Here is a 23,443-nt window from a genome sequence, read left to right as displayed (position 1 = left end):
TGAGAATCTGAGTTACATAGAGGAACCAATTAATATTGTAGACCGACAGGTTAAACAATTGCGAAGAAAAGAGATCCCAATGGTTAAAGTTAGTTGGCGGAATCACAGGATCGAAGAGGCTACTTGGGAAACTGAAGAAAAAATGAGAAAGAACTATCCACATCTGTTTACGGGTTAGTGATTTTATTGGATATATTAACTTAGGGGGAAAGCGAATTTTGCGGACAAAATTCTTAAAGAGTGGAAGAGTTGTGACATCCCTAACCCGAAACATGCATTATTTTGCATATTATCATATTATATTGTCATTTCATATTAAATTGTAATATTTTTGGGTTTATTTACAAGCTGATACAACATTTAGAAAACAATTAAAAAAAGGATAAACATATAATTAAAATAAAAGTAATGCATAGTGTAATTATGTACACGTGTTGACCATTTAGCCATACCACTAATCTCATGCAAATTATTTTTGGGTACGTAATCACTAATATATATTACTATATTATTTGATATCATTTAGGGGAGAAAGTTTTAAAATTAATATTGTGGTAGCCGACTCAAAATTATGGATATATATGACTAGAGTTAGGAAGGGATTTTTTTAGAGGAAGTCTACGAGAAAGTGGTAGACTAAAAGCCTCAGCTCCTAATTACAGAATTGAAGAAACAATGTTCAGATAATGTTTTGAAAAGGCAGTTTAGCATACTAAATCAAGCCAATTTGGCGAAGAAAATGATACACAGTCCTAAGTAGAATCAAAGGCCCAATTAGAATATCTACAGTAATCAGGTGTGTATAAATCACACTTTTAATTTTACATGTTTTATTTGCTTCCTTGTTAGGTGTTAAACAAAATGAATGATTTGATTATATGATGTGATCCAATATGATTATGTATTATTTGATATAATTTGATGGAATATGATATGGATATGTTATTGGTGCAAATGATATGTTTATGATACCGATTATGTGAATCATTGGATTAAAGATGGTCTGTGACGGTTTTGCCCTAGATCTGAAATCATAGTGGGACCTTCGGGTCAATCATATTGGGACCTTCGGGTCAAATCACAGTGGGACCTTCGGGTCAATCATATTGGGACCTTCGGGTCAAACATATTGGGACCTTCGGGTCAAATCACAGTGGGACCTTCGGGTTAAATCATAATGGGACCTACGTGTCAATCATATTGGAAATCCCGGGCAGATTCCAGGCTTGACTATTACAGAATAATAAACTGAATAGAGTGGCATATGCATATGAATATGAAATGGTTTGTGTTTAAATTATGTTGTATATTATTTCTGATTATATGTATTGACAAAGAATATGCTTGATGTTTGTATCATGTGAGATTAAATGTGGAAATTTATATATACTGAGTTGTGGATCATATAAACCACTAATTTTTTCAGGAATAAGATAGCAGTAAGGTTTTGACTAACGTGCGTCATAGGAACTCCACGTGTTATCAGGTTCGGCGGCTGACGCATATTAGCAACCTTCTCCTCCTCATCATTTTGCATGTAGATAAATGTATAGTATATAGAGTGGTGAGAGGGTTCCACTACTGTGTAAAATGTTTTGAAATATGTACTTGATAAATATATAATTTTAAAATTATATAATATGGGTGTTCAATGAATTAGACACGTGTATTGATTGTTTCTATAATAAGGGATTTATTTATTGTAAGTGCATACGTCAGAGGGGTTGAGGTGTGACAGTTTAGGTGGTATCAGAGCGGGGATAGAATCCCGCTGGGACATGGCATTCATGAATATCATAGAAGTTTCATTTGCATTTGTATTATCATAAACATGTCTCACCAAGGAGAGAAGGGTCAGCCGCCCTGCATCATCAGTTAACTGTAAAAACATCTCATATACATGTTGCATCATATGGGGATTACCTAGGCTTTTGGAACAAAAAGTACATGGACCAATGATGAGTCAAAGAGGTAGAAACATTAAATAACACCGAAAAATGGAATTGTTGACTTTATGAGACTACTGATCCAGCCGTGACTGAGATATGGTTGAAAAGGATAGAGATCATGTGTTCAATCAGATGAGTTGTATGTCTGAAGAACGTTTTGATTATACAGTGTCTCTTCTTTGAAGCAATATTTACTATTGGGCAGAAACAGTCCCACAATCTATGATACAACCTCTGGTACTCAGTTCAGATAATTTTTCTAGAGAATTTAATAATAAATATATGCAAGAAGTGTATTGTGATGAGAAGTAAAGAGAGTTTTTGTCTTTACAAGGAACTATATTTTTTGTTGATTACGAGTTGACATTGTTTCAGTATACACGGTTTATCTAGACTACGTGGTGTGAGTTAATTCAGTTGAGCTGCCAGCGAATATTGATTCTCTTATTCATACACAAATTTGATATTATCATGGGTATAGATTGGTTGTCACTTCATCGAACTAAAGCAGCTTGTCATGTTAAAGAAATGGTAATATAATCATCGAGACGAAATCGAGTGATATTTAATGGTATTGACCAATTGCAACTTGTCTTATATTAGCTACATCAGCTTTTCAATTTATTCGAAGTGGAAATCTCTCTGGATTATCACCTGATCAAGAGACAAACTTCACTATTGAATTACTACCAGGTACTGTATCTATTTTTATTCATCCTTATCAAATGTCTTCATTAGAGTTTCAACTATTATTTAGTTAAAAGAGTTGTCAGACAAGAGATAAGTATGACTCAATGTTTTACTTTGGAGAGCACCAATATTATTTTTGAAGAAGAAAGACGACACACTGCGGCATTATATACACTATTGGAAGTCGAATCAAGTGACTGGGAAAAATAAATATCTATTACCGAGAATAGAAGACTTATTTGATCAATTTCAAGGTATGTAACTAGTTTTCGATCAAGATATCATCAGTTGAAGATAACTAAAGAGAATGTTGCAGAGACACCATTTTAAACTCAGTACGACCATTATGAGTTTTTGGTTATGCCTTTCGGACTGACGAATGCACCTGCAGCTTTTATGGCACTGATGAATAAAGTATTTCAACCATTTTTGGATCAGTTTGTGATTGTTTTTATCGACGACATATTGGTCTACTCGCGAAGTACAGAGGATCATGTTAATCCCTTGCAGTCAGTATTACAAGTTCTACGAGATAAACAGCTTTATGCAAAGTTGAGTAAATGTGAGTTTTGGTTAGATCATGTGGTATTTTTGGGACACGTGGTGTCAGGTCGAGGAATAGAAGTGGATCCACAGAAAATTGAAGCAATTGTCAACTGGAAAGTGCCAACTACAGTCACAGAGGTTCGAAGCTTCCTGGGTATGGCTGGATACTATAGACGTTTTGTGGAAGGATTCTCAATTATTGCGGGATCAATGACAAAATTATTACGGAATAATGTCCCTTTCATATGGAGTGAAGAATGTCAGAAGAGTTTTGATGAGTTGAAGCATCGATTGACTACAGCACCCATATTGACTATTCCGACAGGTATAGGAGGATTCGTTGTGTACAGTGATGCTTCTCGGCAGGGACTTGGTTGTGTATTGATGCAAAATGGAAAGGTTGTTGCTTATGCGTCACGACAACTAAGAGTGCATGAAGTTTCATATCCTGTTCATGATCTGGAATTGGCAGCTGTTGTTTTTGCTTTGAAGATTTGACGTCATTTATATGGAGAAACTTTTCGAATCTTGACAGATCACAAGAGTTTAAAATATTTAATGAGTCAGAAGGAGTTGAATATGAGACAAAGACGGTGGATGGAGTTGCTTAAAGATTATGATTGTACCATTGAATACCATCCGGGGAAGGCAAATGTTGTTGCAGACGCGTTAAGTCGGAAGTCAAGCAGTATGGTAGCACACATGCAGATGACCCCATTATCAGAGTTGATTGCTCTTCGAAGTTTGAATGTAAGATTACAGCTAGATACGAGTGAAGGGTTAATAGCGACTCTTGAAATCCGACCGGTGTTGAGACAACGATTTCATGATGCTCAAATGAAAGATGAAAAGTTTGTAGAGTTTATTAATGAGGTACGAAAAGGTAAGGACACACCGTTCATTCTACAAGATGATACATTGATGTTTGGCACTAGACTGTGCGTACCAGACGTTGATAATCTTCGGCGAGAGATTCTAGATGAGGCACATAATGCTCCTTATGCAATGCACCCAGGAACAACAAAGATGTATCATACTATGCGGCAACATTATTAGTGGCCAAAGATGAAGAAAGAAGTGGCAGAATTTGTTTCAAAGTGTTTGACGTGTCAACAGGTAAAAGCAGAACATCAAGCACCTGCCGGTTTATTGAAACCTTTATCTATTCCAGTTTGGAAATGGGAGCGTATCACGATGGATTTTGTAACGGGTTTACCGAGGACACAGAAAGGGAATGATGCTAGTTGGATTATTGTAGACAGATTAACTAAATCAGCACATTTCTTGCCTATACGATGGGGTTGTTCGTTAGACCAGTTGGCTGAAATGTACGTGAGGGAAGTAGTACGCTTACATGGTATTCCGATATCCATTGTATCAGACAGAGATCCGCGATTCACATCCCGATTCTGGGAAAGTTTTCAGACAGCCATGGGAACCCCGACTACATTTTAGTACTGCTTTTCATCCCCAGACAGATGGTCAGTCAGAAAGAACTATTCAGACGTTAGAAGAAATGCTTCGTGCTTGTGTTATTGATTTTCAGGGTTCATGGGATAAGTATATTCCGCTGATGGAGTTTGCTTACAACAACCAATATCACAGCAGTATTGGAATGGCACCGTATGAAGCATTGTATGGCAGAAAATGCAGAAGTCCGGTATATTGGGACAAAGAAGGCTTGGAAATTCTAGAAGGACCAGAAATTATTCAGGAAACTGTTACTAAGATTGATATCATTAAAAGCAGATTGAAGGCGACACAAGACAGACAGAAGAGTTATTATGATCAGCATCGGAAAGAGATGGAATATGAGGTTGGAGATAAAGTTTTCTTGCGAGTCTCACCTTGGAAAGGAGTAATGCGATTTGGACATAAAGGTAAGTTGAGTCCTCGTTATATTGGGCCATATGATATTGTCGAAAGAGTTGGACCGTTAGCATACATGTTAGCATTACCTCCAGAGTTATAGCAGATTCATAATGTTTTCTACGTCAGTATGCTTCGACGTTATCGATCTGATCCTTCCCATGTTCTGAAAGATCCTAATATACAGATTTCTGAGAATCTGAGTTACATAGAGGAACCAATTAATATTGTAGACCGACAGGTTAAACAATTGCGAAGAAAAGAGATCCCAATGGTTAAAGTTAGTTGGCGGAATCACAGGATCGAAGAGGCTACTTGGGAAACTGAAGAAAAAATGAGAAAGAACTATCCACATCTGTTTACGGGTTAGTGATTTTATTGGATATATTAACTTAGGGGGAAAGCGAATTTTGCGGACAAAATTCTTAAAGAGTGGAAGAGTTGTGACATCCCTAACCCGAAACATGCATTATTTTGCATATTATCATATTATATTGTCATTTCATATTAAATTGTAATATTTTTGGGTTTATTTACAAGCTGATACAACATTTAGAAAACAATTAAAAAAAGGATAAACATATAATTAAAATAAAAGTAATGCATAGTGTAATTATGTACACGTGTTGACCATTTAGCCATACCACTAATCTCATGCAAATTATTTTTGGGTACGTAATCACTAATATATATTACTATATTATTTGATATCATTTAGGGGAGAAAGTTTTAAAATTAATATTGTGGTAGCCGACTCAAAATTATGGATATATATGACTAGAGTTAGGAAGGGATTTTTTTAGAGGAAGTCTACGAGAAAGTGGTAGACTAAAAGCCTCAGCTCCTAATTACAGAATTGAAGAAACAATGTTCAGATAATGTTTTGAAAAGGCAGTTTAGCATACTAAATCAAGCCAATTTGGCGAAGAAAATGATACACAGTCCTAAGTAGAATCAAAGGCCCAATTAGAATATCTACAGTAATCAGGTGTGTATAAATCACACTTTTAATTTTACATGTTTTATTTGCTTCCTTGTTAGGTGTTAAACAAAATGAATGATTTGATTATATGATGTGATCCAATATGATTATGTATTATTTGATATAATTTGATGGAATATGATATGGATATGTTATTGGTGCAAATGATATGTTTATGATACCGATTATGTGAATCATTGGATTAAAGATGGTCTGTGACGGTTTTGCCCTGGATCTGAAATCATAGTGGGACCTTCGGGTCAATCATATTGGGACCTTCGGGTCAAATCACAGTGGGACCTTCGGGTCAATCATATTGGGACCTTCGGGTCAAACATATTGGGACCTTCGGGTCAAACATATTGGGACCTTCGGGTCAAATCACAGTGGGACCTTCGGGTCAAATCATAATGGGACCTACGTGTCAATCATATTGGAAATCCCGGGCAGATTCCAGGCTTGACTGTTACAGAATAATAAACTGAATAGAGTGGCATATGCATATGAATATGAAATGGTTTGTGTTTAAATTATGTTATATATTATTTCTGATTATATGTATTGACAAAGAATATGCTTGATGTTTGTATCATGTGAGATTAAAGGTGGAAATTTATATATACTGAGTTGTGGCTCATATAAACCACTAATTTTTTCAGGAATAAGATTGCAGTAAGGTTTTGACTAACGTGCGTCATAGGAACTCCACGTGTTATCAGGTTCGGCGGCTGACGCATATTAGCAACCTTCTCCTCCTCATCATTTTGCATGTAGATAAATGTATAGTATATAGAGTGGTGAGAGGGTTCCACTACTGTGTAAAATGTTTTGAAATATGTACTTGATAAATATATAATTTTAAAATTATATAATATGTGTGTTCTATGAATTAGACAGTGTATTGATTGCTTTTATGATAAGGGATTTATTTATAGTAAGTGCATACGTCAGAGGGGTTGAGGTGTGACAGTTTTGGCTAGGGTGTTGGAGGTTCATGGGTTAATTGATAGATTGAGTGATTATTTAAACTGAACGTTTTTAGGTAGACACATGCTGGAAAGTGGTGGCAGCCACCTTGTGGCGTGGCATATGTTTAACAACTTGTTATGTGCATTTTCTATAAGAAACTAATTTTGGGACTATGCATTATGAATGAAGTTACTACCATTATTCAGCAAAATTGTATGTGCATTATGTGTTTGAGGCTGTGCATTATATACAAAGCAATTGTCATTATGTGTCATATAGTATGCATTATGATAATTTTTTTGTATACGGGTGAATTTCTGCGCTTGTTATTATCAGGCGGTTGGTTTTAATTTTTTAGGTGTTTTTTTACCAGGGAGATTAACTCGGTGGAGTATGAAAGTTGTAACATCCCAGAATTTTGTGACTTTTATTTAATATGTTGATTTGGAAATTTAAGCTATGAAATTGATTGTTTCTATGTGATTAAGTGGATTATGTGAAATAATTCTCGTGGGTGATATGGAATGAAGTATTTGATACATTTATATTTTTACAGTGTTGGGAATAAATTAGATAGGATCATGCATTTTTTTTACTTCTAGCCAATTCATTGGAATTTTCAGCCCTCCTAATTGTTTGAAATGAGTATTTCATTTCTTGGATTTAATTATTGATCTTGGGATATTTATCCAAATTAAATCCAAACCCAATTATCTCTAACACTAGCCTATTCTCTTGGAGTTTTCGAAAATCCCCTATTTTTTAAATTAGGAGGATGAATTATTTCTTTGATTTAACTGGTGCCTAGTTGACTCCCTTCTTTTAGTTAAATCCAATTAAATCTTGTCACATTTAATTTCTTCACCCAAATTAAATAAAGATTTGAAATAACTCCTTGGCTAATTAAGCCAAATTTTCGGCCTCCTCATTATTTTTGTAGAGGAGAATTTATTTGTTTCCCTTTGTGAGACCCTTTTTGTTCAAATTAATACATATGTCTAATTAATTGGGGATGTGCATATTTCCTTTTAATTCTCACCTATATCACACGCACTATGCTCTTATTTTTTTTCCTTGTGCATTCCTCTTTAATTTTCGGCCCCCACCTTATTTTTCCTACTTGGAGATTTAATTTATTTTGTTCCCTTGTTTATGGAATGTTCATTGTTTTATTTCCTAATCTGTGAATCTATTTCTCTCCAAGTAAATATCAAAAAATTCCTTGTTAATTCCCAGCCATAGTTTTTGAAAATTATGCCTTCTCTATAATTGTGGGATTTTAATTATTGGCCCCTATTTTATTCCCCACAATTAATTAAATTTTGGATTTAACCTAGAACTATAAAATCACCTAAACTAAACCCTAGCCCCCATTTTTCTTCCTACCCTAGCGGTCCACTCTCTCTCTCCCTCTCTCTCACACACCTCTCCTTCCCTCTCCATATCCTCTCCAAAAATCCATCATTCATCCTTGTTCTTGCATCCGTTGGAGTTGATTTTCAAGAGTATCCGACGAATCCATCAATTCTTGTTTCTACCGATTTGTTTTTATCAAGAGAGGTATATTTGATTCATTCTCCCTCTTTCTTTTCATTTAATCCTTGTTCTTGAACCCTACATGATTATAGTGAGTGTAGGAATCATAGATCGCAAAATTTTATCGATGGGAATTTGTGTTTGCATGAGAACTTGGATGAATATGCGATTTTTAATGAGTTTATGTGGAGTTTGATTTGAATCCTTGGTGAATAATGTGAGTTTATGTGAGAGTATGATTGTGATAAACTTTTAAGCATGGTTGTGTGTTATAAGCATGAAAAAAATTGTGTTTGGATGATTGAGGAAGAAACCCTATTTTCGAAATTCTTAAGTCTGAAATCTGTGATGTTCGGACAGTGGATTCCGACATGTGTTTGACCAACCAAATGATTGAATTTTGACACGAAATTTTAACTGAGAAAAACTCAAGGCGTTTTCTGTGTTGTGTGTGAATTTTAACCCTTGTCGATGAAAGATGAATTTTTAATAAATGATTGAAGTTGACTGCGCAATTCTGCTAGACACTTGTATTCTTGCCCAGAAAGTTTCGTTTTATATTTGACCGACCAAATGGCCTCCTTTTGATGTGAATTTTGAACTAGATGAAATTTGAAGTGTCTTCTGAGTTTTGTGAAAATTTCAGCCTCATTGGACATCGGATGAATATTTGGTAAATTTTTGAATGGAACTGCACAGTGCTGCCAGAATTTTTGTGTTCCGACCAGAGAGTTACATTATTGTTTTGACTGACCAAATGACGTGATTTTGGTGTGAAATTTTAACTGGATGAACTTGAATGTGTCTTCTGTGTTGTGACCAAATCTTAGTCTCATATGAGGTCGTATGGAGTTTCGGTGATTTATACAAACCAACCGCGCAGTTCTGCCAGATTTGATGTTATGTGGAAATATCACTTGTTGCCAATGATAGAGGGAGAGGATGAGACTATGACTCTGTGTGTGTGTCAACTGCCAGGAGGGTACCTAGACCTAGCTGTGTCGTTGGGTTTGTGTCTATCTTCCCTATCAATAAAAAAAAATACCTCAACCCACTTCTACTTGCTAGTATAGTGGAGTAAGGGTCGAATCCCACAGAGATGGATGTAAGCGAGATACACTTGCGATGACATTCTGGGAGCGGTTGGTTAGCTACCACGCTTTTTTGGGGTTGAGTTTTACCTAGTCAGAAAATGAAATGGAACCTATACCCCTCCTGACCAGTACGTCAGGGTGGGCTCTAAATGCTGCGTGCTAAAAGAAATTAAAGTGTGTGTGTAAATTAGGGTACGAGTGTGCATGTGAGAAGCTACTAGACGAAACTTACTAAAAATGGCTAGACAAAAGGTTAAGAGAATCAAAGGACATGCTGGCAGACTGTCTCCTGGGTGTGCAGAAAAGCTGAAAAAGTGCAAGTACAAAAGCAAAAAGCAACAAAAGCAACACAAGTGGTCCCACTCTTTGATTGTAACATTATCTTCTTCACCAAGCTAAACAAACAAGATCTAACAAACTCCATTGATGAATGATCAAGCTTGAAAATTCGTAAATGCAATATTTAACTTGAAATCAAGAACGAAAGCTAAGAAAACCGAGATCTACGCAAACTGGTCAGCGGGACAGGGTGACAGAAACAAGCAGAAATGAATTCCATGCATTTTTTGAGGAACTTAACCCGATTAAAACTTGTAAACACTCCAAGAAAACCTAGATCTAACTAAGCACAGCAGATTCAAGCACTTAAACAACAGAAATCAACGTAAAACTACCAGATCTAGCTACTAGGCAGAAAGAGATAATAAGCAAGCTGAAACACAAAATAAAACCACAATAAACTTCATTGCATTCAAGATTATCACCCAAAAGATGTTCCAACTATGTAGCTACTGGAATCCAAGTCAAAGGCAAGCAAAAACAAGTACTTAACTAAGAAATCTTAAAAACAAAGCAAGTAAAAGATTGTTTGGCTCATCGGAAACTGAAACTGGAGGAATTTCTGGAAATACGGCGGCTGGAATGAATCAGGCATGATGCTCCTCGCCGGCAGGTGGTCGGAATCTTCAAGTCAGGCTGCTGGATTTAGATGGAACTAAGAGCTAGTGGAGCTATTCTCCTCAAAAGTGATGTAGTAGTGATGATAAGTCCTAAGTGAAGTGGTGTAAAAATTCCTCCCTTTTCTTTATGTTCAGCTCCTATTTATAGGGTGGCTTGCCCTAATTTCTAGGGCTTTCTCTTCATGTGGAATGACAATTTTACCCTTCTTTAGATAGGTGATTATTCCAAGCAAGTCCTTCCATCTCGTGTCCAGTTCTGTAGCATCCATCCTGACCAGTTTGCGTATTTTCTGCTCATACTAACCAGTTTGCACACTTTTCGCAGCTTTTTCACTCGAATTCCTTCTGAACCTTTTATCCTGATTTAGTACTTCAACCTGCACACTTTAAGAACTATTTTGCAGATATTATCCAATAAAGTACCTTATACTGACCAGTAACCAAGGCCGAGAACGAGACTCATCAAACTGATCACACTTAACACATACTTGTCCTCAAGTATGAAGAAACAAGCTAAATAAAAATAATGAGTTGAGTTCGCAAGCCTGATTACCTCCCTTCACCGACCTAAGACACTAAAACTTAAAAGACTCTTCAACACATAGATCACTCACAGAAAACAAAAAACAAGAAAACGGACAAAAGAAAATAAAACTCATAAACACATTACACAGGCTATATTTTCAACCAATCCTCCCCCTTGGGTTGAATTAATCCAGCTATAAACAACTTCGAAATTCTGCCGTCCCCCTTTTCCTTCCCAGTCAGTATATCTGCTCGTCAAGATCACCCACACTCTCGGCCAAACACCAGATTCACTGTCGCTCATTCCTCACTAGGGATGTTAGGACTGTTTTCTCTCAAAATGCTGAACCACAGATGCTTCGGACTCAGATCTCACGTGCGGCTCCTGAAGGGTTTTAAGGCTTGTAACGGGGCTATTGGTTTGTAGTGTATGGGGTAGATGTTCCTAAGGCTCTAAGGTTCAGAAACTACTACTTTATTTCGATGTGGTGGAACTGTGTGCATTTGGGCTCTTGGCTGTTGCTTCTCTTCGGCTGGACGTTTTCTGATATTGGACTCCTACTGGTCAGTAGCTTCTTTGTGGCTTCGCCACCCTTATTCCTTCTTCTTTCTTTTTGTGGTCAAGTGTTTTTGACCATTTTCTTCAACATTTGTTTATGTGGCTTCGACACCCTTATTCCTTCTTATTTTTTTGGACCTGGGATTTTTCCTGGTCGATTTTCTCCTTTCCTCTCGATTTCTTTCTCCAGTTGGTTTTTCTTGTATGTCCTCCTGACCAGTCGCCTTCTTGCCTTATGCCTCGCACTCACATAGTCCCTGTGGTTATTGGGTTATATCTGGGTATAGATTTGGCTAGAAAAAGGGGTTCTAAGGGATGTTTTTTAGGGGGGTTTCCTGCTGCCTTCAGGACTTGCTACACGCGGTCACCTTACCCTAGACATCATGTGGCAGCCACTCTTTTCTTTTCTAAATTGGTGGAAAGTGGTTCCACTTAGGCTTATAACTCACCATTTAAGAGGGCTTTTGTATCTGGCTCTAAGGATGGGTTTTTCTCTCATACTTGCATCATCCATACTGACTAGGAGATACTAAGAATGGTGGTTTCTACTCTTGGTGTGTTTTATTTCCATCGATCATCTCGCCTTAAGATTGGATCAGTTGAGTTTTAAGCCAGTGTTTTAACACATGTCCTAAAAAAAAACCAAAACTTAACCTGAACTGACTTACTAGGGACTGACTCGACACATGACAACACATATATACAATTATACTGGCCATTATCTCCTCCTCCCACTTCATCCTTGCTTGCCTTCACGCAAGTTTAGTGAAGTGGAAAACAGGATGACCAGTATCCAACACATAGAAGCACAAAAGACCAGAAAACACATAACACATGGAAAACATATTATATATGAAACTTCTCACACTTAGACTATGCAATAGGTGTGAGAAGAATAACGAACATAGAGAACACATAGATAATGTGGAACAAGAACTAAAATGCAAAACATACTATGTCAACAAAAACTTCTCACACTTAGACTATGCAATAGGCTAAGTGGGAGAAGGTATAGGACTCACATAAAAAAAACACAAAACAAAGACAATTTCTAAACATCCTAAACACATATAATGTTGTAAACCCTCGTCTTCTCACACTTAGACTATGGAATAGGCTAAGTGTTATGAATGAGGGTATACACATGCTAAAACATGTACAAAAAATAGAAACAACACAACTAGGAAAAAAAAACTCAAGTTTACTAAAAATAAAAAGAAAGCTAACTGGTCACTTGGTAGGGTCGGTCATCTTCTCCTCTGGATCCTCTTTGGTCAGGAGCCTTGTGCTGTTTCCTTCTCGGGTTCCTTTGTTGGTACACATCAGGGGTGTCACTCTTTTTCTTATGATTCTTGAAAGTCCCCTTGATTTTCCTCTTTTCCATGGGCCGCAGATGATGGTTGCTGGGGACCTTGCTCCCAATCAGTTTGGGCACTTGTCCCAGCTTCTTGATGATAATGGCCGATAGGACCATCCTGGGCTTCTTAGTCTCCTTCTTTTGCTTTCCTGCCCCATTGCCTTTCCTCTTTCTTTCTTGGTTGCATTTTCCTTCTTTGTCTTGATTTTCCTGTAAGTCAGTTTCTGGTACTGGTGTCCCTTTCTGGGCAGCAGGGATGGCAAGTGGATTGTCGATGTTGGCCTCCTGTACTGGCTGGGCGAAAGTTACAGTCGGGTTCTCCTCAGGTTTTGTAGGAGAACCCCCTTCCTGGATAGTAAGGGTCGATGACGGATGTCCAGCTACAGCAGGGGTCTCTGACTTGGTTGTAGTATGTTTTGGATCCTCCCCAGGTTTTGTAGGAGGTCCACTATCTTCCTGGCCAGTATCAGTGTCCTTGCTCTTTTTTTTGTTGCAAGGAGTCTTGTCCTCCTCGCTTGAGATCTCTACAAGATCATGAATCTTGTTGGGCCCCTTATTTTTCTCAATCATACGCCCGATGATTCGCCTCGATGCGCGCTTCGGCCCTTGTTTTTTCTCTGCCTTCTTCTCGGCCAGTTGGTGAGCCCCAGTGGCTCTAGCGAATCTTGACTTCTGACAAATAGTCTCTTCAATATCCTGGTCAGTAAGCGTTTGGCTACTGGTTAGATCACACCATCTTGGGTCACTCCTCTTGGGTGGTAGCTTCTTCAAGACCATGGTTGGAGTGTTGCCTTCTGTCACAATCTTTTCTTCCTCCCTTGTAATTCCAACTATGTACACCTTTATATTTGTACCGAGTGGAGGTAGCTTTACAGCTTGGATGCGAGGTATGGTCACTTCAAGTTTCCCAAAGATAGACATGTTGTCTACGAGTTCTCCCTCCTTCCTATTTTTTACAAAACAGTAAGGGAATGATTTTTCTTCCTTCACCTCTTCATCAGGTTCTTTAGTGGTTTCCCTTGAACTCTCTTCCGGACCTTGTTTGATTTGAGGTTCAGCAACTGGTTCAGTTTCATCAGGACCACTCTTCTTGATCAGTATATCCCCCTTATCCTTCGTCTTGCTTGATTCCCCAAATGACTCCTTCCATTCAGGCTCCTTATAGGATGTCCCTGACCACAATGTCACCTTCCTCACATTAGCCTTGTCAGGTATGTGCACCGTAACTGGGAGCCTTTCCGCATTCCCACAAATCTCGTTCATCGAACTGGCTAGGTAGGACAGTTGCTTATTCAGCATGTCCATACTTTCCTTATGCTCTTTCTGGGCGTTTTGCATGCCTTGCACCACTTCATTATTTGACTGAAATTCACTCCTCATGGTTTGCTGGTAAGCAAGCATCTCTCCCATCATCTCTTCCATAGATCTTCCTGACTTGTTTTGGTGTAGGAAATGGTTAGGATTTTGCTGATGGTGGGGACTATACTGGGTGTTAGGGTATGGGTGGTAGGTTTAGTTTGGCTGATTTTGATGAGAGGGGTACTGGCCGAATTGGTTAGAGTTGTGGGGTTGAATGTGATTGGGATTCAGGTGGTGTAGGTAGGGATTTTGCTGGTGATGGGAGTTATACTGGCCGTTGGGATGCGACTAGTAGATGGGATGGTTTTGATTGTAAGGGTAGTTTGGCTGATTTTGGTGTGAAGGGTACTGACTGAACTGGTTGGGATGGTGATGCTGGTTAGGGTTAGGGAATGGGTGATTTTGGCAATGTTGGGGTGAGTGGGATTGGTAATTCTGGTTTCCCATCTGATATTGTGGCACATAGGTGGTTATTTTGATATGGATTTGGTGGGTGCGGATTATGCTGGTTTCTTCCTGACTAGTTCGGCTGTGAATCTTGGGCTGGGGGTCCATCATATGCATTCTGAGGTGGGTTGGGCTGGTTAGAGTTTCGCTCTCCCCATCTAAAGTCCAGGTGTTCTCTCCAAGGCGTGTCCTCCTGCTTTTCAGGATTCCAGTTCCTATTTGAATTCCAAAGCCCAGTCGTATTTGGATAGTGATCCTCTTGGGCAGTTACCGTGGTGGCATTGACTGGAGGAACTTGCGGTTTACTCTTCTCAATTGCTGACAAAAGTGCCCTCTCGAGCTTGTCAATCCGACTCTCTAATTGATCATTATTTCCTACTGTTGCAGCATTTGCCATACCTCTTCTGGACGGGAGAGTACATGGATTGTCATAGGCTCTTTTCGCGTAGAGAAATCTTTCCATGATTCTCTTGGCCTCACTAACTCGTAGTTTGGAAAAACTTCCTCCACTTGATGAGTTCACTATGTCCTTTCTCTCCGCATTCATCCTCTCATAGAAAATCGAGTAAATTTCTACTTCCAACATGTGGTGGTTTGGGCATGCATCCAACAGACTCATGTATCTTGACCAGTACTGACTCAGGGTCTCATCATAACCTTGTGTAACTCCTTGGATTTTATCTCTTAGTGCACTTGTCCTGGCCGCTGGGAAGAACTGATCCAAGAACATCATCTTGAAGTCAGACCAGGTTCTGATACAATTTGGTGGCAGCCTCTAGAACCAAGTATTCGCCTCCCCTTTAAGGGCAAATGGAAGGGCCTTCAGTCTGTAGTCGTCTTCGCTCGACCCCGCTGGCCGCTTTAGTGCCTTGCAGATTTTGCAAAATTCATGCAAGAACTCGTATGGGCTGTCACAACTCCTTCCCAAGAACACATGCAAGATGGCCATAATGTGGGGCTCCATGTAGATTGCTTCTTGTCCTAGGGTCGTGACGATTGCTTGCGGTGGTTCGCCATCCAAGTGAGCGTACAACGAGCTTAGCTCTGGATCATTTTCTTGGTCAGCCATGTTGGCTTTTTCCTCTTCAGTTGTGGATATTGATTCCAGTTCACTCTTGATGGCTGTGCTGCGATCCTCTTCACCGCTCGCATCCAAGTCAACGGGCAAGGCAGTGGTTAATTCTGAATGAGTGGTGACTGGATTTACCCCTTCTTCCCTTGGCCAGTTGGACTCAGTTTCATTTAACTGCGGAACACAAAAAATAAAGAAAAGTTTATTTACAATATTCACACCAAAATTCTTAACAAAAGAAAAGAAAAACAATTAACTATATGTACACCAAAGTGTCATGCAACAAATGTAAGCAAAAACGCCATCCATCCCCGGCAACGGCGCCATTTGATAGAGGGAGAGGATGAGACTATGACTCTGTGTGTGTGTCAACTGGCCAGGAGGGTACCAAGACCTAGCTCTGTCGTTGGGTCTGTGTCTATCTTCCCTATCAACAAAAAAATACCTCAACCCACTTCTACTGACAAGTATAGTGGAGTAAGGGTCGAATCCTACAGAGATGGATGTAGGCGAGATACACTTGCGATGACATTCTGGGAGCGGTTGGTTAGCTACCATGCTTTTTTGGGGTTGAGTTTTACCTAGTCAGAAAATGAAATGGAACCTATACCCCTCCTGACTGTAGTTAAGGGTGGGCTCTAATGCTGCGTGCTAAAAGAAATTAAAGTGTGTGTGTAAATTAGGGTACGAGTGTGCATGTGAGAAGCTACTAGACGAAACTTACTAAAAATGGCTAGACAAAAGGTAAAGAGAATCAAAGGACATGCTGGCAGACTGTCTCCTGGGTGTGCAGAAAAGCTGAAAGAGTGCAAGTACAAAAGCAAAAAGCAACAAAAGCAACACAAGTGGTCTCATTCTTTGATTGTGACATTATCTTCTTCACCAAGCTAAACAAACAAGATCTAACAAACTCCATTGATGAATGATCAAGCTTGAAAATTCGTAAATGCAATATTTAACTTGAAATCAAGAACGAAAGCTAAGAAAACCGAGATCTACGCAAACTGGTCAGCGGGACAGGGTGACAGAAACAAGCAGAAATGAATTCCATGCATTTTTTGAGGAACTTAACCGGATTAAAACTTGTAAACACTCCAAGAAAACCTAGATCTAACTAAGCACAGCAGATTCAAGCACTTAAACAACAGAAATCAACGTAAAACTACCAGATCTAGCTACTAGGCAGAAAGAGATAATAAGCAAGCTGAAACACAAAATAAAACCACAATAAACTTCATTGCATTCAAGATTATCACCCAAAAGATGTTCCAACTAAGTAGCTACTGGAATCCAAGTCAAAGGCAAGCAAAAACAAGTACTTAAACTAAGAAATCTTAAAAACAAAGCAAGTAAAAGATTGAACTAAGAGCTAGTCGAGCTATTCTCCTCAAAAGTGATGTAGTAGTGATGATAAGTCCTAAGTGAAGTGGTGTAAAAATTCCTCCCTTTTCTTTATGTTCAGCTTCTATTTATAGGGTGGCTTGCCCTAATTTCTAGGGCTTTCTCTTCATGTGGAATGACAATTTTACCCTTCTTTAGATAGGTGATTATTCCAAGCAAGTCCTTTCTTCTCGTGTCCAGTTCTGTAGCATCCATCCTGACCAGTTTGCGTATTTTCTGCTCATACTAACCAGTTTGCACACTTTTCGCAGCTTTTTCACTCGAATTCGTTCTGAACCTTTTCTCCTGATTTAGTACTTCAACCTGCACACTTTAACAACTATTTTACAGATATTATCCAATAAAGCACCTTATACTGACCAGTAACCAAGGTCGAGAACGAGACTCATCAGCCAAGTTTGAGTGAATTATAGGATGCATGTATGAATTATGTGTGACACGTTGAGAAATATTATGGCATGTCTTCCTTATGTTGATGAATGTTGGGATGGGTAAATTTAAGAGAATGATAAAAAGAACGATAGGACATGCATGATAATGTGAAATGATGGAAGGCTGATTTGTACCGTGGTTTGGCAAGGGTTATTGTGTGTACGTGAGCACAAGGAACCAGGGTTGCCTTAAGTGGATATTGAATTGTTTAAGCAAACGAGGTGGGCTTTCTTTTTCATATCTCTTTATTTTCCGAAAATACGATGTGGTGTTATAAGGGTGGTTTAACTTATTATGTCATGCCATGTTATTTTGTTTGTGAGATTGTTGCCTGATGCCTAGTTCGTCTGAGCTTGCTCCGTTAGGCTATATGGTTGTGTTGTGAAACGAATTCGGGTCTGAGTAGGGCCGCAAACCCTATCAGGCCGTGTACACTGGTGGGATCGTGAGTCGTCCTTGCTAGTCGGCCGGTCTCATGGGCGAATAGTGTGGCCACACTTTCGTCGCACTGTGATATGATGATTGTGATTGATGAATTGATAAGAAAAGTGGGGAGATAAATTGTCTGGCCAGACTTTGAAGTATTTTTGTGTTCTCGTGATATTTCTTACTACATATGAAACTCGAGATCACTGGTATGGATGACATAACTATATTAAAATGTTTTCGGCATGAGCCCATTGAGTACAACAAGTACTCAGCCCTGCATATTCTTTTTATTTATGTGCAGGTTGAGTGGGATGTTGCGGAGGATGTTGAGTTGGCCCAAGAACTTAGGATGCGTTGTGTCTTCATACATAGGCGTTATCCTCGACTCTCTTAAAACCTTAGTTCCGCTGCTATATTTTTGAACTAGGCCTCAAGACTTTATTCCATTTCGTACTGTGTTTGAGCATGTTTAATTGTGTTAGGCTTTAATCTGATGTTTACCTTGGTTCTCTAAAATGGTTTCTCGTGAACTAAACCAAATGTTTTCTTTTGGAAGGTAATTGTTTTGTTTATTTTCTCCGCTGCTTATTTTGAAAAACCTTTTTGTATTAAGTCGTTGCTAATTAATAATAAATTTATAACATTAAGTTCTTTACACTAAAAATTTGTTGTCTAAGCTTTTAATGAACCAAAAATATTATTCCTTTAAGGTAATTAAGCTTTCATAAACTGTTGTCCTTGTGAGTTGTCATTTTTATCGTCCCTAGTATGGGCGGTCGTGAAAAAAGTGCTCGTTAGTTGATTGAGTCCGAGTGTTATGTATCATCTAGTTGTCAGTATTTGCAATGTATTAGGCATTGTTAGATTTATTGAATATATGGGTGAGTTGTTGTTTTTATCATTATCAGCCATGTGTTTTTAGTTTTATATTTTCTTTTTTACATTGGAGATCAAATCAGTTAATCATCAAAGTGCACATCAGGCAATTAAAATTTTACATTATTGGTGTTCTGGGATGCATTGTTTGCTAATTATTTTGCATTATGTGTCTGTCTATTAGCGGGTGTGGGAAAAGTGGTGAATGAGATATAGATATGTGCATTATTTGATTGATCTCATGCATTATGCATCGAGAAGTTGTCATTATGTTGAATGTTGTACGCATTACGAAGTGTCAATATGCACATTGTTACTTCACTGAGCTAATCTAACAGTAATACAGAGTAATTGAAGATATAGAATCCAATGATGAACGAAAACAATGTACTAATGCAAGAAAGAAGCTGTTAACACGTGGAATACTATGTCAACCATGCGAATAACAAGACGACTAGAACCGAAAAAAATCAGTGATGTTGTGTTTAGCGAAACTGACTCAAGCTGGCCTCTTGCCCTTACGCGTCTCTTTCTCCATCGCCATCTCTTTAAGCAATGGTCAGTTCCTGGAGTCGGGATGACCCATCTCATCGCACGCCTTACACCGTCTAAGAGGCCTAGTCGCATCCTTTATAGCCTTCTCTCTCTTCGAAATAAGACGGCTCGCTGAGCTACTAGTGTGGCCCTTGGTCTTCACGACATCCAGAGGATGGACCTCAACTACTTCAGGCCTTACCATACCATAAAACTCCGAAGTACACTCAGGTACAACCACCACTGTAAAAAAAACAAGAAATCAGCAAATGCATACATGGTATTTCATGTTCTGACACATACCGGACGTAAGAATAACTTTAATATGTAATACATTAACATTACATAATACGTTAATGATGTATAACTCAGACACACACTATTTTTGAACGTTGTTATTAATGTTTACGTACTGCACCCTAGCCCCTAAGTTTATTAAACCCTTAGTGGAAACAAGAAACGTGTGCCAAACATCGTAACACGGTACATCTTATTCGTATGCATTGCAATTCACATATTGTGCATTATATAGTCAATAATATCCAAGGCGTGTTACAATTTGGTGCATTATTCGTTATTTATGTGATTTCCTGATGTTAGCATTCATAGACGCTTTCAATTCGTTATTAATGTGTACGTACTAAACCATAGCCCCTCAACTTATTAAACCCTTAGGATAAACAAGGACCGTGTGCCAAACAACGAAACACGACACATCTTATTCGTATGCATTGCAGTTCACATATTGAGCATTATATAGTCAACAATATCCATTACTCGTTACCATGTGGTGCATTATTCGTATGGTTTTAAACTACACCCTAGCCAGGCCGATATCTTAACCCTTGATAATTGTCTCATACACGCGGTCCTCCGTAGCAGTTATGTTTCTCAACCTATACTACACCCCTATCCCCCAGAATTGGGCAACCCTAAACCATTACACGAAATGTATAGGCCAAATACTAAAAAATGGGCGACATGTTAAAACACAACCGATACATACACAACGAGCGATTAATCTGACTAATCGGACTTGCTCAACATCGAGCGACTGATCGAACTGATCGTAATTGTTATTAACACAACCGATACATAAACAAAGGAAGGCGGCGTTTAATTACCTTATTCCATTATAGAGAGAACAATGATCTCTACGACACCGGCAACAAACAATAGTAACACAGAGGAAGCGTTAACGGAGAACCGATAATTGCAAAGATTGCCTGAGCGATGAAATCAATTGTAGAGAGGTAGAATGGAGAAATTCACGTCAGTGGCGTTTGGTAAGGAATAATAACCGTGAAGATTGAGTTGGAGTAAATTTAGGAAGTTGCCATAACCAACCAAATTATTGATTACCAATTTAGCCCTTTTTGTTTTTTTAATCATTAAATTAAATGATTAAACACACTAATTTAGGCCATTGGATACAGGAAATCAATGGCTAAGATCAAGAAGGAAATAAGAGGAAATATGGGAAAAGGAAATGAATACATCCCTCTATATATATATATATATATATATATATATATATATATATATGGGAGCGTTATTGTCCTATTAATCCCTTAGATCTTTTATTCTTCTTAATATGGGCCGTTAGATCTCATTCATCAACTGTCCAGATGATCTGCATTATTACACTATAATGGTGCATTATTAGTCGGTGTGCATTATTCAATTGAAAATCTGCATTATTACACTATAATTGTGCATTATTAGTCGGTGTGTATTATTCAACTGAAAATCTGCATTATTAAATGACACGTGGCACCAATCTAACCGTCGGATGACAAAATCGTGGGGTTGAGATTAAAAAGAACAAAAAACAAAAGATAAAAAAGGAAATGAATACATCCATATATATATATATATATATATATATATATATATATATATTTATAAGGTGCAAAAAGCATGAAAATATTATCACATCAATACCGTATCATAGTAAAAAAAAATTTCATCTTGCTCGTGAAAAATTATAATTTCTACGTAACACCTGAAAATATACATTTTATATCGTTTTCCAACTCACACTTACCTTTTGCCATATTGTTTTCCAATTATCATTTCTACATAACACGTAAACATATACTACCCTCCGTCCCAGCTAAGAATATGACACAGTTCTTTTTCACATGTGTTTTAAAAAAATACATAGTTAAAGTGGAGAGAAAGTAAAGTAAAAGAGAAAATAATATAGTAGATAGTCTCTTCTACATTATTCACTCACATACTTTAATTAAGAACTGACCAATTTGTGAAATTTCTTATCAGGAATGGAGTTACTATGCAACTGGTGGTTGAGAAAAGTGGTAGTCCAAGCAAGTATATTCTCAAGACTGGTCTCTTCTTCGTATATTCTCTCATGCGCTGCTCTGTAAAGCTCGATATCCGTTGCCACGTCAACTTTTTGCTGGCTAACGCCGTCTTGATTATCATATGGTGCAAGTTCCTCTAAGATGTGCAATAATGTGCATAAAATGAATGAATTGTTGGTACTTGAGGAAATTTCATATCCTTTAACTCGCAAAAGTCTAAATGTCATTGCATGAGTAGTAACATTGGAAAACATAATTTTGTGTTTTTGTTGCCACAACCTGTTTGATCATGGAAATTAAACCAGATATATAGTAGATAAGAAAATAGAGGATAAGATAATATAGGAAAAAAATGAAAAATATGATCGCTTTTGTCTTAACTAAAGAACAAAATAAATTATTTACTTACATGTGTGTGCTCTATAGAATAGTGTCGATTTCGGATTGGAAGTAATAGTCGACTCCCAACCTTTGAAGAGTGTCAATTACACACAGGTTAGAGGGTATATCCACAAGTTGAACAATTGTTGTTGACATAGAATCATTGAATTCTCGCTTGAAATTCTCTTTTAATTTCCCCTCCAACTCCTGCATGAAATCGATCTCAAACTTTATTTTCTGAATATTTTCTAATCATGGCTTCTCTAGCTTGTCGACTTAAATAAATTTAGCAACTTACTTTTGGAGTAAGGCCTTCATCTAACGGTGGTGGATGACTTATTGGCATGGCCTGTGAAAATACAAAATGTTAGTAATTTACTACCCCCAATAGTCACAATCAAGCAAGCATTTTAATATCTATACACATCTAATTAATGCTGACATGAAAAAAAAAATCCTCAAATTCCCACCCCCAATAGTCACAATCAAGCAAGCATTTTAATATCTATACACATCTAATTAATGCTGACATGAAAAAAAAAATCCTCAAATTCCCAACTCTGTAGCCGGAGAAAGGGGAGGCCACCTTGGCCAAGGCTAGCGACATTTTTCGTTCTAGCAGGAAGATGGAGGAGCGCGGTGGGGGCGATTATTGCAGTTGTCTCTATATTTAAGATGTAGTTGTAAAATAATGGATTCAATGGATTTTGACCAAACAATAAATGTGACGAGACATTTAATTTTATTAAATTAAATGATATAGCATCGATCTATATTTTACGTAGATAAATGTAGTATATTCACTTTCTCTAATCCGATTTCCGGTGAGTGAGAAATAGTGGATTAAAGTTGGGCATAATTAGCTTTTAATTAAAGCTTGAAGTTTGAGCTTAGGGAATAATTAACTAGTGTTAATTATCCCATATTGGAGAAGTGACACATCTTTTAATGTGTTTAAATTAAGTGACTTTATGTTACATAATAATTATAGTGGATCAAGAAGGGTGAAAGAGCCCACACGCACGCCCACGTGCGCCGCCGCCGCCGCCCGAGCCCGTGTCGCGGTCGCGGGCCGAGGCCCGATCCCGATCTTGATCTTGATCTTGGACTTGACAATTGGTCTTTGGGTGGTCTTTGGGCTTGGGTCTGG

At 38.0% G+C, this 23,443-nt stretch overlaps 1 pseudogene; it reads right to left on the bottom strand.

Moving 5' to 3' along the window:
• LOC121778320 overlaps positions 1-22,496 on the bottom strand; it is a 45,153-nt pseudogene extending 22,657 nt beyond the window's left edge.
• Positions 22,497-23,443: the final 947 nt, after the last annotated feature.

Source organism: Salvia splendens, chromosome 19 (genome assembly GCF_004379255.2).
Source record: "Salvia splendens isolate huo1 chromosome 19, SspV2, whole genome shotgun sequence".
In the NCBI taxonomy this organism is placed as follows: Eukaryota; Viridiplantae; Streptophyta; class Magnoliopsida; order Lamiales; family Lamiaceae; genus Salvia; species Salvia splendens.
Note: the sequence above shows the minus strand (reverse complement) of the source record. Positions and strands in the feature narration are given on the sequence as shown.